This window comes from Paralichthys olivaceus, chromosome 17, assembly GCF_024713975.1.
Source record: "Paralichthys olivaceus isolate ysfri-2021 chromosome 17, ASM2471397v2, whole genome shotgun sequence".
Lineage (NCBI taxonomy): Eukaryota > Metazoa > Chordata > Actinopteri > Pleuronectiformes > Paralichthyidae > Paralichthys > Paralichthys olivaceus.
In genome coordinates this window covers 17175861-17192353 of record NC_091109.1, presented here as the reverse complement: position 1 = coordinate 17192353, position 16493 = coordinate 17175861, and the positions used below count along the sequence as shown (strand labels likewise).

Sequence of the window (16493 nt, the reverse complement as noted above, 5' to 3'; positions counted from 1 at the left end):
CAAATATATTTTATCCACTAATTAACCAAAAAATGGTAAATACACTGAGATTCTCAGACGTTTTGTTTTAACCACGATAAATAGGAACACGTGTGAGCAAGACTTCCCCCCAAAATACATTACAAAACACAATAGAATGAAATACCACAATAAAATGAAATACTTGTTCTACTACTACTACTACTTATGGTGAGTATACTGATGACATGATGCTATTGTGATTGTTAATAACAGTATGTAACAATAATACTATATAATGATAATATTTATAATAATATAGTAGAAATATGTGTTGTGCTTCTGCTGCTGCTTCATTGGAAAAAAAACATTCAGCCACTCGGCCCTGTCCAAGATGAAACACTAAAACACTTGACTTCGGCTAACAATAGTCTTTGGCTTCCACTGACTGCATTTCCATTGGATTTGCACTCAAAATCACTGCTTTTTAATGCTTTGTGAGTATGGGAAACATGGGGATTGTGACTTGATCAGGTGGGTGCAATGGTTTTTTTTGTCCAACAGATGGAGGTCATTGACCACTGATCACAACAGTTTTTTCAAGCTTCAACATCTTGAATCAACTTTATCAGTGTTCAAGTCAAGTCAACTTTATGATCAATAATGCCATATGTGCAGGACATACAGAGAATTGAAATAGTGTTTCCCTCTTATCCCCGGTGATAACAAGAGTATAAATATTTAAGATATGGAGGGATGAACCAAATGAACGGTATAAATAGAAACAGAATTATCAGTGGAATATCAATAGAAATATGGCAATGTGAACAGAATTACAGTATACATATAAATGAGATGCTCTCCAAAAAAAATCCACCACTACAAACGTGCTCCTAACACTATTCTGGAGGAACGATTTGGACTTCCACACTTTTTCACTCCTGACCGTCCCCTATCATTATTATTTTCATTTATTGTTCACTTCATTTGTTGTTGTTGTTACTGCTGCTGTTGCTGCTTTTTGGTGTGATGTTTTAAATCCATGTTTTATTTTGCTACACAGGACAACGCCTTGAATACATCGATTTTATTGCATTAAAATACAATACATAATACAATCAAATGAAATACGACAATAGAATGAAATACAACAATAGAATGAAATACAACAATAGAATGAAATACAACAATAGAATGAAATACAACAATAGAATGAAATACAACAATAGAATGAAATACTTGTACTTCTACTACTACTACTAATGGTAACCGTACTGATGACATGATGGTCGTGTGTTTGTTAACAACAGTATGTAATAATGTAATAATAACAACACACTTTGGATCTCTCTGTGTGTATGTAATTATAATAACACTATATAATAATCATATTTATAATAATATAGTAGTAATATGGGTCTGTTGTACTGCTGCTACTGCTGCTACATTCACTACTGACCGTCCCATTCGCTTATAATGGAGAGTGTTTTTACCTGAATATCTCAGGGACCGAAGGTCGTAGCTGCCGGCCACTGCCACCAACGGAAAGAGCACCCCTGAAAATGGGGGGGTAGCCAAAGTCCTGAGTCTCTGGCACCCCGGAAAATAGCGTGTCCACGGAGCCGGACGCGGACACGCTTGGCTATTATCCCCTTACCTAACCCTAACCCTAACCCTAACCCACCCACAGACACACACACACACACTCATTTATTTATTTTAATAAATATCAATAACTATGTCATTGATGTGTCTTTTTTCTCCCATGTCCCTCTCTCTCTTTCTCTCTCTCATTGCAGGCATCTCTGACTCCAGAACTGAAGGAGTTATTATTATCTGACTTATCATCATTATTATTATTATTATTAACAACAATACTTAATTAATTATTATATGAATTGTTGCTGCTATCATTAATAATCAATAACTTCTTTACACTGTTATTGTTTAAATTTTAACTAGTCAGAGCTGATACCTGATGTTGCTCAAGTGTTCCGGTCTCTCTCGCCTCCCCCTCACCACTGTTTCTCTGCTCTCCCCAACCAGTAGAGGCAGATGACCATCCACATTGAACCTGGTTCTGCTAGAGGTGTCTCCCTGTAAGTGAGGTAGTTTTTACTCTTCACAGTTGCCAAAGTGCTTGCTCATTGTGGGAACTGTTAGGTTTCTCTATATTAAGCAAGATTTTAAGGTCTTGACCTTCTATGTAAAGTTCCTTGAGATAATATATATTATCATTTGGCGCTATACAAATAAAATTGAATTGAATTGAATAGGTGATGGGAAAATAATAACAATAATTAATTGAGCAGTAGTATCGCAATATATTCAGTAAACTGTACAAAAATAATAATATGTTTTTTCTTCTTTCATGAACATATTTTCCACTTCATATTATGCACACATAAAATTAACAAAACATTCATAGCATCTGTAAACAATACTATATAACAACACTCAAGCATACTATCTATATAACAACAGATCTGAACTGTGTTTGTTCTCAAGTGGGTTGTTTCATACATTTTTAATAACGTTATACGGATCACATTATAGCGTGACATGTTTCTGGTTAAGATTAAAAGTATGCTGACAGAAATTTCATGCGTGCCCCTTTAAGGGACTAGTGACACTACACGCAGGGCCTGCGTGATGCTGCAGCAGAGACCTGAGGGAGAGAGCAGAGGAGAAAATGGAGAAAAACGAGCTGCGATTAATAAGCAGAAAAAGAGTGAAAAAAGTTGATTTAGCAGTTGAAAAATATAACTTACCTGGTCGGGAACTGACGGGGATTTTATGAGAACTAAGTCACACTGGTTTTGGTGAGTTTTGTTTTTATTTTCTTGCAATTTTGCTGCGTTGTACCTTTTTAGCGGAAAGCTAATGCTAAAAACGTAGCTATTCACAAGGAAATGCTCCGTCATAACCTGTTTATCAGTAAATTTTTTGGGTTTATGAAGACTGTGAATGTTACAAAAGTGTCTGTAAGCTGTATAAATGAAAGGTATGCGCTATAGTTTGTGTGGGAGACGGAGCCGTGAGTTGAAAGAGACCGCTCCGCTGCCATTTTGAGACGAAAAAACACCGTAGCAGTAACGTTACAACTCAGAAACTGTGAAACATTTATTTGTGTGATTTGAGGATTTAAAAAGAGATTATTTGTGTTTATGACCTGTTACACAGGTCAGGTTTTTTGCTCGGTTTGAAGCTGGGTCGGAGCACACACAGACGGGATTCAAGATGGCGAGCCAGACCCAGACCTTCACCTTCAACTCATCTACTCCTTCGCGCTAGTGAGGAAATCTTCGGCTTATGGTGACTCGCTGCCAGAGTGGTAGGAGTATCAGGAACTAGTTTGAACTGAACTGATTGATTTATTATTATTTTCGGACTAAATCGAACTGAAACTTTTCATTGAACCGAACACTTGAACTCATGTTGAACTCGATTCGAAAGTGTCATACTTTTATTTGCATGTTGAGTTCATATTTTCTGAGTGTGATTGGAAATGATTGTGGTCCACTTTGATTTGATTGTGTAACTGAAGGTATTCTCTTACATTTAAAAGAAAGGGAAAAAAGATTTAACTCAGGAGGAAAAATTCTAAAAATAGATGCAACCTAGGAGAAAAAAGACTGGTTTAACTTAACTTAGATTAGCTTTACTGAAATAAACTAGGAGAACTAAAGAACGAAAGGAAAGAGTGAAATACTCTTTTCAATTATACTTGCCTTAGTATTAGGAACCTGCAGGGTATTTGTTTTGTTTTCTGTACTGTATTTTATATGTGTGTTTTGCATTCAGTAAATTGCCGGCCTTTTGTACTTAGAGCAACGGTCTCTGGTGTGATTATTCTTGCTTCCCACTCCTTAGAACCTAGAACTGGTCCAGTGGCGCAGTAAGTGGGGTGATACCGGTGCTACAAATTCAATTCAATTTTATTTGTATAGCGCCAAATGATAATATACATTATCTCAAGGAGCTTTACATAGAAGGTCAAGACATTAAAATATTGTTTAATATAGAGAAACGTAACAGTTCCCACAATGAGCAAGCACTTTGGTGACTGTGAAGAGTAAAAACTCCCTCACTTACAGGGAGAAACCTCTAGCAGAACCAGGTTCAATGTGGACGGTCTTCTGCCTCTACTGGTTGGGGTGAGCAGAGAAAAATGGGGAGAGAAGAGAAACAGTGGGGAGGGGGAGGCGAGAGACCGGAACACTTGAGCACCGTCAGGTATCAGCTCTGACTAGTTAAAATGTAAACGATAACAGTGTAAAGAAGTTATTGATTATTAATGATAGCAGCAACAATTCATATAATAATTAATTAAGTATTGTTGTTAATAATAATAATGATAATAATAATAATAATAGTTGTTCTCCTTCAGTTCTGGAGTCAGAGATACCTGCAATGAGAGAGAGAAAGAGAGAGAGGGACACGTCAGTAACATAGTTATTGACATTTATTAAAGTGTTAAATTAAACAGTCGGATTCCCCTGGTCCGCACCAGTTCTAAGTCAGCTGCTAGGCGCCAGCCGAGGCACACCGCCGGATACAGCTGGACGGCCACGAGCGAGGCCTCCTGACTGTGTGATGATCTCACGGCAGCTTTAAGAACTGCCACTCCCACATTTATTTAAACCCTCTCACTGCTCTGACTTCTGTGGTGGCGGTTGATATTGCCTTGCTCAGACTCCGAGGCTTTAACGCTCCTCTCTTTGCGATTCAAATGGCTGTCACATGTCAGACTGCTAACTTATTCTTAAGGTCAATTTCTGTCGTAGGTCTTGTGCCGTCAGCTCGTCTGTTGATGTGTAATCTGTGTCGGTCAAATAATAATGTTATAAAGTTCATTCTTTAATATAAAAAATAAGTTCGTGAGGGAAAAAAGGAAATCGCGCCAGGGTGGAGGGTTCGTGGGGAATATTCTCATTTACATATTGACATAGATTTGGTCGATGTACAACCGAGTGCTGGGGTCCTTTTCTCTGGCTACCTACATGAAGGAGTTCCTCAAGGAGCACCAATAAAACAGGCCTAACCTCACACAGTGGCTTCTTATGACCTCAATATCTGAAATAGTTAAGACCTGTGTTGGATCAGTAAAATGATTCTTGCCACGTAACACACATTCATTCTTCCTGAAAAGATTGAACCCCTACGGTTACCAGAAATGTCTTAATCACATCTGTGTTTCTTAGAATTCCACATTTTGTACAAAATGTAAACTTTCACAAAAGCATCTGCAGCCCCTTTGCGATGAAACCGAAAATTAAAGCTCCAGTGATTTCACGACATGAGATGACGGAAGTTTTTAACTGTTATTATAATTTCACTTTCGAGAGAAGTGGAGAAGTGCTCTGTGGATGATGGGAGTTTCCCCAGCAGTCTAGACCTATAGCAGCTTAAGGGATGGTTCAGGACTCACCTGATCCAGCCAGGCTTTATCAAAAAGGAATGTTTTAAGTTTAACCTTAAATGCACAGAAGGTGTCTGCCTGGTAGCTGAATGCTCTACCTCATGTTCTACTCTTACAGACTCTTGGAACCACACGAGAGCCTGTGTTTTGGGAACGAAAACACCTACTGTCTTCACCTACTGTAGATGGTTGAGAGAGAGTCTGAGCCAGGGACAGTAAATATGGTTGAGGTTCCATCAATAAGGTGAGTAATTAAAAATGTGATACCTTACAATATACTGTGATGTAAACTGTGTTCTGAGAATGTTTTAGAAATCTGTGGGGATTTATGTAGGTAACATTAATTTGACAACCTTTACCATTTCTATTGGAGAGCCAATTTCACGGCTATGCTCAGTATCAAATTCTAAATCCACATTAAAAAATTGGGGGGTAAAAAAAATGAAAAGATGAGGAGGGCAGTTGATTTTCATGTGATTTTTACTATGTTGTAGACTGGTTTGTTTTAAATGTCCCCAGGCAAAATGGAACGTGCGTAACTTGTAGGTACTACAGTACCAGTATAGTGCCTGGAAAAGATAATATTGGTTACATGCATGATGCCTCGAGCTGCAACTGACAAGTAACACAGAAAGTGAGGGTAAACAAATGCACGTAAGAGGCATTGTCATCATCCACAGGGTCTTCTCCTGTGTCTTTTCACTCTGTAATGTGTATACTGATGACTGCTGCAGCTGGCATGACAACAGATTACTTTTCAAATTTGCTGATGACTCTGTGACAGTCAGTCTCCTCCATGCGGATGAGAACAGCCATGGTCCCATTGTGGATTGCGAATCTGTATTGTTGTGACTGCATTTTTACTACTAAATGTGACAAAAACCAAGGACATGAGTTTTAGGCATCAGCCCTCAAACTCTCAGAGTACTATCATCAAGGGGCAGGTGGTAGACTTTGTAAAGAACTACGGTACAAGTACCATGGGATGATTATTAACTATGATCTCTCTGATGACTATGTCCCTGATGATGGCTGTTTGTATTACGGATAGCATGTGGCTGATCCCTTATTCAGTAGAACATGTAGTAACATGTCCATGTTCCATGCTGTTTATTTAAAAATAATGTACTTGTCTTCTTGTACAATGCTCAATGATATAGATGTCCATTCCAGATTTCTGCATCATACCTTGGAATTGTATCCATAATTAATTATGAAAATAAATCCAGTTTATGATTTGTGATATATGACAATTTGATTCTGACTGATCATAATTCAAGGTCAGCTTTAATTTGCCTCAATTCAAGATACCTTAAATTAAGTTTAAAGTTAGAATGTCATTGTGGAAATCCTGAACTAGAATTGTGACTAATGAAGCATTGTGTTAGTTCATGCAGGACACGGAGTCATGTGCTCAGCTATACCGATAGGTTTATGGGTGCTCGTCAGTCACCCACCAATCACAGCCCATTCTCTCACCAAAGCGGTCCCTTTAAATACGACCTCATCCTCACTGATCCCTGCGAAGCTCAAACACTTTTAGCACCGTAATGGAAATTTTACATTCGTGTATGTATAATTGCATAAACAGACATGTATGTGGAGGACTGACCAAATGGTTGACCAAATTGTTCATCTAAAAGGGCAACTTTAAGGTTTACTGTGGTGGCTTAAGAGACTTGAGTTTTATGGCCTCGAGAAACCACAACTTTATGGTATCTCGTATCTCTGATTGGGATCAAACAACTGGGATCTCACGGGGGGGGAGTCATCCACAGAACATGTAAACAAAAGGACAGGATGTCTCCTCCACTGAGTGAAAATACAGAAGGGTAATATATACCTTTGCACGCTTAGTGGGAGGGGGCTGTGAGTTATAAGAACACAGATTCTCCTATGTTCTTTGCTCATTTGTGCATGTCAATCAGGTGATGTGTACTAATGAGTCCATCTGCAGATGGTGAATTAAACTTAAAGAAAGAAGTGTTTGACTTTGTGCTTGTTTCACAGAAACTGCCACCACAGCACCGAGTCCAAACACGGTTGTGTTAAATCTTCTTAAACAAAAGTACCTTGCCTGCTACGCCCACTGGGCGCTCTGCATATGTCCCCTGTTTTATCTCAGCACACTGCTCGGCTAACCAGGGAACATCCAAAGAATGGAGCCTTCAGCGCCAATCATAACTGTGTCCCCATTTGCAACAAATGGGTAAAGCATGACAAAGGGTTCCTGACTGAACTCGGAATTAAATGGTTAATATCTGAAACTATAATAGTTCAACTGAATTGTAGATATCTAATGTCATTTTAATTCTACCATTACCTGTCTTGACATGTACTGTAGATGCTTGAGAGAGTGTCTGAGCCAGGGACAGTAGACATCACTGAGGTTCCATCAATAATGTGAGTATTGAAACACATGATATTTTACAATATACTGTGATGCAGATTCTCAGAAAGTTACAGCAATTTGTGGGGAAAAATTGTTTGCAGATGCTATGAATGTCGTGTTAATTTCTGACACTCAGTTCACATTTATAGAGTTGGCTTGTTTTGTCAAGAAATCATCCATGTAAATTAAAAGAACATGGAACAAATTATTTATCATGTATTGCTATATTTATTTCTTTACCATTTTCACTTTCAGTGTGGCCAGAGGCATTATGTTTTCAGCTTATCCATCCATCTGTCTGTCCCATTCATGTGAAAGCGATATCTCATGAACAACTACATCATGTAAGTCAAAGGTCGAAAGGTCAAGCTCACTTGACTTTGCATTGTTTTGAATACAAAGGAAATATCATTACATGTGGCACAAACATTCACTTGGCCTCAATGATGACTTGAATAGAATTCAGTTGTCAAAGATCAAATGGCAAGGTCACTAGGACCTCACAAAGCACACTTCTTGCCTTGTAAATGCGATACGCGCAGTACCTCAAAGTAATGGTTAATATTTACCAGTGTGTTAGGTGAATGTGTATATGTGCTCAGGAAACAATTTGTAATACGGTCTGTTCATGTAGCGTGAAGTAATATTGATAATTACATGACGACGATTAAGTTAACATAAGGCACATCAATCTCCTGCAATGCTAACTGTGCGCTGTCTGTGGAATAGTAGTACACCGTGGCTGTGGAAAAACTATGTGACTAGTGTTGTTGCAAGCAGGCTATTTTAAATTGATTTTTTCAGAAATAATTGCGTTACTGAGTGTACTGTTCTAAATTGTGAGTTGCAATATATTATCAGTATATTAGAAGTAAGCCGAGTTAAAGAATATTTTGTGAAATGCTGTATTTGTTTATCTTACATGCTTATGTTTACTTTATTACTGGTATCCAAAGTTGTTTAATGAATGCAGGTGCTAGGTCACAGATTAGACAGGTTAAATGTCTGTTTGGATGTACATGGTCTATAGTAATATTTCAGTATAGTCTATTGACGTATGTAATATTTCAGTTCTGTAGATATTCAGCAGTAATTGTACACATTGTGGCATTTGTATTTACAGTAGGTGGTTATCCTGATAATGAGTCATAATACACATGATCTGAGAAAAGTATGTGTCCATTTATCGTTCACTCAAATACACCCTTTTTCAGGTATTTTACACTAGAAAAACAGCTTCCGGCTACGGCGACCCGAATGTAGTTGTGCTTCCTGGGTCTCAGGGGGAACCTCTACTTAAAACTTGGGGCCCCTGGGTGGTTTTGGGCTCGAACTGAGGTAGGAGGTAGGTGGAAAAAATGTGATCTTTTGACCTGCAACACCCAGAGCTTTAATAACACATAGGGAGCCTTCTGGGGTGAGAGGAGAGGCAGTGTGCAAAATGTCAGAGCTCTAGCTGGTCAGGGGCCCAAACTGCGAATCTTTGATATCATCTACATTTGCCACTGCCTGTTTATATCTTTGAATGACTTCTATTTTTGATATTTTATATTTCATGTTGAATGCTGTTTGCACCGGGGATAAGAGGGAAACGCTATTTCAATTCTCTGTATTTCCTGCACATATGTCATTATTGATCATAAAGTTGACTTGACTTGAACACTGATAAAGTTGATTCAAGATGTTGAATCTAGGAAAAACTGTTGTGATCCGTGGTCAATGACCTCCATCTAGTGGACGAAAAAAACCATTGCACCCACCTTATCAAGTCACAATCCCCATTATTCCTACACTCACAAACCATTAAAAAGCAATGATTTTGAGTGCAAATCCAATGGAAATGCAGTCAGTGGAAACCAAAGACTATTGTTAGCAGTAGTCAAGTGTTTTAGTGTTTCATCTTGGACACTGCCTTGTTTATTTGTCTGTAGCCATGTCCAAACTCTTCCACAAAGGGCCGAGTGGCTGAATGTTTTCTTGCCAATTCAAGATTCAACAATTTTTACTGTCAAATACACACAAGAACACACACGTTCCCCTGTGAATTGAAATTCTTGTGCTGTCCTTTCTGGAATACCAGCCGACCAAAATAGACATTCAAATACAATATTTACATCAAATACAATAAGAATATGAAACATGTTTAAGAGTAAGGTGAAAACAAGGGTAATGAGGTGAATAGGGTGAGTATTGTGCAAAACTGAGCAGTGCAAATGTATGCAATGTAAATGTAAACAGTACAATTGGAAATAGTTTAATAATGGAGCTAGCTCTCCTGTGAACCCTGCCTGCGGTGGTAAATGCTCTGCAGAGAGGGCAGTGAGTTCTTGATGATTTTTTCTGCTGTCTTCGCCACTCTCTGCAGGCGTTTGCGGTCCATAGTAGATGTGCTGTCGTACCACACGGTGATGCAGCTGGTCAATATGCTCTCAATGATGCAGCTGTAGAAGTTGCTGAGGATCTTAGGAGTCATCCCAAACTTCCTCAGCCTCCTCAGGAAGTACAGCCGCTGTTGAGCCTTCATGACTAGCTGTGTGGTGTTTAATGTCCAGGTGAGGTCCTCACTGAAGTGGACCCCGAGGTATTTAAAGCTGAAATGAATGAAGCAGCAGCAGCACAACAGACACATATTACTACTATATTATTATTACTTTGGCTACCCCCCCATTTTCAGGGGTGCTCTTTCCGTTGGTGGCAGTGCCCGGCAGCTATGACCTTCGGTCCCTGAGATATTCAGGGAAAACACTCCCCATTATAAGCGAATGGGATGGTCAGTAGTGAAAGTTTCACCAAGTGTGGAGGCCCAAATCGTTCCTCCAGAATAGTGATAGGAGCATGTTTCAGGTCATTTGTAGTCTTGGTGGTGGTGGTTTATAGTGGTGGATTTGTTTTGGAGAGCATCACATTTATATTTGTACTGTAATTCTGTACCATAATTATATTCCACTGATAATTCTGTTTATATTTATACTGTTCATTCTGTTCATCCTGCCATATCTGCCATATTTATACTCTTGATATGGTCTAGATTTGACACTGCCTCTGTGTGGCACAAAACAACTGGAAACAGTGGCTCTGCCTGCACAAAAGCACTGGAGATGACGAAAGAAGCTTCAAGCCACTTTGTGAAGAAAGGTTCATCTTCTGAACTAAAGTTGCAATTTTAAGCTTCTCTCGCCATCTCCAATGCTTTTGTGCACGCAAAGCCACTGTTTTCAGCTGTTTTGTGCACACAGAGCCACTTTATGAATAAATCACATGATGACCAGTGGAGAGACCTTGGACCATCATTTCAGACAGTCAGTGACTGGCATTTAACCATGATGCCTGATCTATTCACCTTGCATGAATGCTTTCAGTTTCAAATTTTCTCCAAATCCGTGTTTTCCTGCCACACGATCATTGTATGTGGTTGATGACTATCTCCATTCTCATATCATGTTGTCAAACCAATCAGATGTTCTCCTGCTTGTAGACTTGCCAGAAATGCTGTGGGCAAAGGACAAATACGATGTGGGCCTCATCAGAAACTGTGACCCAGTTACAATTACCCCAAAATCTGAATATCGACCATGTAAACAATGGTACTCAGTCAGACAGGAAGCTGTGGATAGGATACGCCCTGTTTTTGCATCTCTCTTGCAGGCTGGTGTAATTATCCCCTGCCCTGATTCGCCAGTCCATACTCCACTGTTTCCAGTTAAGAAAATCAGAGTGTTGTATATTGGGGTAGCGATGATGTGAAGATGATGAAGGAATTGCCGATTGACACCGTTTGATTGTTTGAAAGGTTTATTACAAAAAGTTCAGCATCAATACAAGCACTGCAATCTGCCTGGAGAGAGATCTGGGGCCAATGTGAATCTCTTCTCCCTAACAGCTTCAACTCCCCGTTTATATAGGAGAGTTGTTTTTGTGAATCTAAAGAAAACACATCTGGCTTTCATCCAGCCCACCTCATCTGTTTGGTAACAGGGAGGGAAAGGCACCAGCTCAAATTTAGGGTGACAGTTTAAGCCGTGACCTAATGCATTAATGTATACATTCAGTTTTTCTCAGAAAACCTAAACTTATAGGCCTCTGAATTCCTCAGGACCTATGGGCCTCAAACTCAGAGATCAGCTTCCTTTAAAGAGAACACAACACATGACATTTCAGACACCACAAGAGATAAAGGTCAGCCTATTGAGTGGTGATTTGTGCAGGATTTGAAGGCTGTGAATGACGCTGTAATTGCTCGATCACCCATTGTTCCCAACCCGTACACGTTGCTTTCCCAAATTCCGCCTGATGCAGAGTGGTTTTCGGTTGTAGATTTATCCAATGCTTTTTTTAAACGTTCCTGTCCACAAGGACAGCCAGTACTGGTTTGCTTTTAACTTTGAAAACAAGGCCTACACATTCAGACGCCTTTGTCGAGGCTACTGTGAGCCTACTTCTCTGCTAAACTTGACCCAGTGGCAGCTGGCCCTCCACAAAGCTTGTGTGCAGTGGCCGCCTGTGAAAAAGCAGTTCTTGCATCACGTGACATCGTAGGCTACTCTGACTTGACACTTCTTGTTACTCATGCTGTGTCTCTCATTCTCACAGAACAGAAGACCTCACATCTTTCTGCTGCTAGCTGTTCTTCTTGATATGCCCAACATCACAGTGAAACGCTGTTCAACCTTGAATCCAGCCACGCTTCTCCCGCTTCCAGATGACGGGTGGAGAACACAACTGTGTTGCTGAACTACAAGTCCAGTGTTCACCACAACCTGACCTTTCTGATGAACTATGACTTGATTCTGTATGTAAATGGGTCCGCCTCACGTGAACCCGGTCTCTGGTACTAACTTTGTTGGTTTTTCTGTCTATTCTGATAGTGACATTCTCTTCTCTGGTCCTTTTCCTCATCACCTCTCAGCCCAGGCAGCAGAACTCATTGTGCTCACTGAAAGCATGCAAATTGGCTACTGGTAAAACACTCACAGTTTACAAAGACTCCGGATATGCATTTGGTTTCACTCATGATTTTGGTGCTCTCTGCAGGCACAGGTAATTTTTGGTTGTTCACCATGGCCTCACCATTAGAAGGTAAATCTCACTGCTTAGTGATGGTCAACATGTGGTCAAAATGGGTTGAAGCCTTTCCTGCTTCAAAACAAACTGCAAGTGTAGTCACCAAAGCACTGTTACAAGACATCATTCCACAATGGGGGATTCCTAGCAGAATCTAAAGTGACAAAGCTGTCAAACAACTCAGCTCTCATCTAGGAATGGATGTGCGAACACACTGTGCATATCATCCAGCCAGTGGCGGAGCTTTGGAACGAGAAAATGCACACTCAAAACGAAGCTCGCAAAGTGCTGTGAAGACAGAGGTCTCACATGGACAAAGGTCCTGCCTCTGGCGCTGATGTATATGAGGATGAGAAAACGAACCAGGTCTAACCTTTCACCTTATGAGATTCTTTTTGCAACTCCTCCCCACATTGGTGCGGGTCTTTCACCCTCTCCACTTCCCGCCACAGACTTGTGTGATATGCATGATATGTTGTCCTATTGTTCTAACCTGACTAATGCTCTTTCAGACATCAGGAAACAGGTGACATCTTCCCTTCCTCATCCAGTGACTGAACCACTTCACGACCCCCGTCCAGGCGACTTCGTGGTGGTCAAAGACTTTCGGAGAAAGAACTGGCGCTCACTCAGGTGGCAAGGCCCCTACCAGGTGCTACTCACAACCCACACTGCAGTGCTGAGAGAGCCACCTGGATCCACACTAACCATTGCAAAGGAGTACTGGCTCCATCTGAACAGCTGACGCCTCCAGCTGAAACCACACACACACTGATACTCCCACAGGTTGAGAATCACAGAGAGTGTCGTGTGATTAGCACATGAGCGTTCTGCCACAACAGTTGTCTCTTATGTTTCCTGTTTACCTGACTGTATAAAACCTTCTTCTTTCCCTATTCGGAGTTGTTCCACTCTGAGCCTTCATGCTAAGTGTGAAACCCTCTGCAGAGCTTTCTATTAAATGACCTAAAGACAACTGTCTGAGAAACTCTTTATTTTACATCTCAAGATAAATGTCCACCACAAGTGTAACCACCTACTGTAAATACAAATGCCACAATGTGAAATTACAAGTGCAATAAGTACAAACATTTTTTTTTTACATAAAGAGTAATTGACGTTTGGAAAGAATTCAATCCTAAGGGAAGACTATACATTTTTCTCAGCACCACATCAAAGATACTCCAGGATAGATAATTTTTTCATGTTCAGTTAGGACAGTTATAGGATCGAAAATTGTGAAATTGGAGTGAGAGACATATCAGACCATAGTCCTGTATATATGACTCTGGCTATGTCAAGAGAACAAAAATCAACACTTTGGAGGCTAAATATAAATGTATTAAAAGGACAAATGAAGGAAGAGTTTATTAAAGAAATTCAGTGATATGTGAGGGAGAATGATAATGGTGAGGTGTCTCCCTCGGTGCTGTGGGACGCGTGTAAAGCTGTGATTAGAGGACAACGAATTGCTAAATCAACATACTTGAAAAGGCAAACACAGGAAAAACTCAATAAATTAGAATCAGAGCTTAAAAAATTGGAAAAAGAACATAAAAAAAATGTGGACGAGCGAATAAACCAAAATATCAAAAGAGTTAGAACAGAGGTAAATGACATCTCAGGACAAGAGATTCAAAAAAAGCTGTTGTACATGAAACAGCGATAGTATGACGTGGGAAGTAAATCTACAAAATTGCTGGGCTACAGATTAAAAAGGCATAGGGGCTCAGCTACAAATCTACCAAAATATAAGACAGAAGAGATACATACATGTTTTGAAACATATTATAAGAATCTATATTCCCAACCAAAAATAAATAATAAACATCAGATAGCCACATGGCTGGATTCCTTAAATTTACACAGGGTGGCAGAGGACCAGAATTCAGCTCTGATAAAGGAAATCACAGCAGAAGAAATAAAATGATAAAAAAATAAAATGAAATACTTGTTCTACTACTACTACTACTACTACTTATGGTGAGTATACTGATGACATGATGCTATTGTGATTGTTAATAACAGTATGTAACAATAATACTATATAATGATAATATTTATAATAATATAGTAGAAATATGTGTTGTGCTTCTGCTGCTGCTTCATTGGAAAAAAAAACATTCAGCCACTCGGCCCTGTCCAAGATGAAACACTAAAACACTTGACTTCGGCTAACAATAGTCTTTGGCTTCCACTGACTGCATTTCCATTGGATTTGCACTCAAAATCACTGCTTTTTAATGCTTTGTGAGTGTGGGAATCATGGGGATTGTGACTTGATCAGGTGGGTGCAATGGTTTTTTTTGTCCACCAGATGGAGGTCATTGACCACTGATCACAACAGTTTTTTCAAGCTTCAACATCTTGAATCAACTTTATCAGTCTTCAAGTCAAGTCAACTTGTCACTTACAGAGGAAATACAGAGAATTGAAATAGTGTTTCCCTCTTCCCGCACATTATTTATTATTATTATTATTATTATTATTATTATCATTGTTATTATCATTACTATTACTATTATTTATCCAATTTAATTTAAATCAATTGAAACAATTCCTAAAAAAGTTAGACATTTTTTTAAACAAAATCACTTTCCTCACCTCTCTTCCCTCATGAAAGTGAGGGAATAGGGGGAGGCAGAGTTCACAGCCCGAACAGGCGGGGGAGGGCTTAGCCCGGCCGGCTTCTCTCCCTGACTCTGCGCCCCTTATTATATGAATGGTATAAAAAAATATGAAAAGGAGGATTCTAAACCAAATCACTTTTATGAATACTTTTTTTTTTTAAATAAACGAATGAATTAATAAGGAGATATTTTAAATTTTATTCCTAATTCTATTTTACAACTCAAACTACATTATAAACAATATTTTACATACAACAACAAGTTTTAAACTTGTACAAAATAACGTTTTCCTCTGATTGGCTCCACTACTCCCAAAGGATCATGGGAGTTGATTAAATAATGAATTTTTCTCCATTCATTTCCCTTATATCAACCACCAATCCTCAAAAAAAGTTGGAATCATAAACAAATTACTATCCCAATAAGGATTTCCCTAAAATTAAAAAAAAATATTTTCAAACATACTCAGAAATTTCAATTACTTATGAATTTTTTACAACTTTAAAATAATTTTTTCTCCTTAAAATACACATCCCACTCTCAAACAATGAGAATTAAACTTTACAAATATATTTTATCCACTAATTAACCAAAAAATGGTAAATACACTGAGATTCTCAGACGTTTTGTTTTAACCACGATAAATAGGAACACGTGTGAGCAAGACTTCCCCCCAAAATACATTACAAAACACAATAGAATGAAATACCACAATAAAATGAAATACTTGTTCTACTACTACTACTACTTATGGTGAGTATACTGATGACATGATGCTATTGTGATTGTTAATAACAGTATGTAACAATAATACTATATAATGATAATATTTATAATAATATAGTAGAAATATGTGTTGTGCTTCTGCTGCTGCTTCATTGGAAAAAAAACATTCAGCCACTCGGCCCTGTCCAAGATGAAACACTAAAACACTTGACTTCGGCTAACAATAGTCTTTGGCTTCCACTGACTGCATTTCCATTGGATTTGCACTCAAAATCACTGCTTTTTAATGCTTTGTGAGTATGGG

General features: G+C 39.0%; 1 long non-coding RNA gene across 2 annotated transcripts; it reads left to right on the top strand.

Annotated features, from left to right (window-relative positions):
• The first annotated feature begins 1465 nt into the window (after nt 1-1465).
• LOC138405280 (uncharacterized) lies at nt 1466-13809 on the top strand. 2 transcript variants are annotated; one of them, XR_011238983.1, is made up of 3 exons: nt 1466-5624; nt 7725-7783; nt 8028-13809. It is a non-coding gene; the product is annotated as an uncharacterized lncRNA (long non-coding RNA). The 2 variants fall into 2 exon arrangements; XR_011238982.1 differs by lacking the exon at nt 1466-5624 and having other exon boundaries at nt 7418-7783.
• Nucleotides 13810-16493: the final 2684 nt, after the last annotated feature.